Raw genomic sequence first — 1363 nt, 5'->3', positions numbered from 1 at the left:
TTTTTCTTCAGTAACGTATTTTTAGACGAAATGTGCGTGAATTGTACATAAAATACAGTTTCGTTTTTGTAGGTTCTTGGTAAGTATGGAAAGCATTCAGTATTTATTTTTTTCACGTTTGTCGGATAACATACTTGAAAAAGTGTATCAGGCATATATAAGCAACGTAAAAAAAAAAAAAAAAGATCACACTTCGTATATTACCAAGTCCCTTATTTCTTCAAGGACCATAAAGTCATGAGTTTCTTTTAACCGATACTGATGTCACAAAAATACCAGAGCCCATGTAATCACTAAAATCACCCAAACAATTATGGCCAACGGCCATACCACGTTGAGTACACCTCTTCCTGTCCGATCAGCGAAGTTAAGCAACGTTGGGTCTGGTTAGTACTTGGATGGGTGACCGCCTGGGAACACCAGATGCTGTTGGCATCCCTACGTGTCAAGTGGGGTTGGTGGTGGATTAGTGCCCCTCCCTGTAAAACAATTAACTCTAAGCCCTTGGCCACCCCGTTTGGGATACATGGCGTCTGGCAATGAATGAATGATATCCTCAAAACCGTGATTCTTCTAATATTCCATCAGCTGTGATGTTACGTACCTCCCACCTAAATGGTGTCACTGACTATTCCTCCGGTTACGACCATGTAAATAATTATGATTTCGTATTGTAAGGTTGAGGAGCTACCTTAGCATTATATATATATATATATATATATATATATATATATATATATATATATATATATATATATATATATATATATGGAAGCTTCTTATCTTTTTCTGCCTCAGCTGTGAATTGTATGTTTGGACGTCTCGGATCAAGGTAGTTTATAAATCGTGGTATGTGATCTGATGATTTAAAAAGCAAAAAGCCCACAAGGTATGATGATGTCCATTACGACCAGTTTTATCTGCCACAGGAACCTATAATTATAACGCTGATAAATATTTGGTGCCAGTTTTGAGCCACATTTCCACTAACCAGTACACTTGCAGGGGACACCTCTTCTTCCGTTAAGAAAATAACAGACTTAAACACCGATAGTTGTATTATGGCCAGTTTTGACATTAAGGCACTATTTACCAATGTCCTGTGCAATGAGACTATTGATATTTACGTTTTTAAGGAGGATGACATAGTTCCCGGCTTCAACTGCGAATAATTGCGTAAATTACACAATTTAACCTTAAAAGACTGCATATTTTTATTCAATGAGCAAGCCTACAGACAAGAAGACTGGGTAGCGATGTGAAATCCCCTTGCCCCAACACTATATATTTTTTACCTTTCATGAGAAGAAATGGATTAACGATTGCTCGAAGGATTTTAAGCCAGTGTTCTATCGGAGGTATG

The 1363-nt window shown here is 37.3% G+C and overlaps 1 non-coding gene across 1 annotated transcript; it reads left to right on the top strand.

Moving 5' to 3' along the window:
• The first annotated feature begins 316 nt into the window (after positions 1-316).
• On the top strand, positions 317-435 carry LOC145401851 (5S ribosomal RNA). The gene has a single exon (XR_013897691.1). It is a non-coding gene; the product is annotated as a 5S ribosomal RNA (ribosomal RNA).
• The last annotated feature ends 928 nt before the right edge of the window (positions 436-1363 follow it).

The sequence above is a fragment of the Coenobita brevimanus genome, chromosome 56, assembly GCF_032717465.1.
Source record: "Coenobita brevimanus isolate Jiangsu-jjx chromosome 56, ASM3271746v2, whole genome shotgun sequence".
Lineage (NCBI taxonomy): Eukaryota > Metazoa > Arthropoda > Malacostraca > Decapoda > Coenobitidae > Coenobita > Coenobita brevimanus.
Note: the sequence above shows the minus strand (reverse complement) of the source record. Positions and strands in the feature narration are given on the sequence as shown.